This window comes from Ceratotherium simum, chromosome 22, assembly GCF_057802395.1.
Source record: "Ceratotherium simum simum isolate JZ-2026a chromosome 22, ASM5780239v1, whole genome shotgun sequence".
NCBI lineage: Eukaryota > Metazoa > Chordata > Mammalia > Perissodactyla > Rhinocerotidae > Ceratotherium > Ceratotherium simum.
Window position 1 is genome coordinate 50,922,866 of NC_141921.1, and position 435 is coordinate 50,923,300.

The following is a 435-nucleotide window of genomic DNA, read 5'->3' on the forward strand; positions in this document are numbered from 1 at the left end:
TTGATCTGTAAGAGCTCTTTATATAAATAAAGTCCTGTCTGCCTCATGTTTTCCCCCGGAAGCATTTTGTTCGTTGTTGGTGCGTTGCTATCCTCACAGGCAGGTGTTTACGGAGCCCGGGAGGCCCATCTTCCCCCAGGTCGGTACTGTTATTACTGCCTCTTACGGAGAAGGACACGGATTTGTGAGCGGCACATCGGATTCCACCCCATGCAGTCCTGCCCATGCTCCAGCTCTGTAGCCCGGCGCGCCCCGGAGGCGTGCGGGGGCTGGGACTGAACCGGGCCTGCGCACGGAGCGTGTGAACGCGCCCTCCCGCCTGGATGCCGCCGGGGCCGCGGTGAGAGAACCATGGAGCCACCCGGCGGGGCGGGGCCGGGGGCGGGGCCTGCCCGGAGGATGCGCGGCTGCCGCACGGCATTCTGGGGCCGGAAG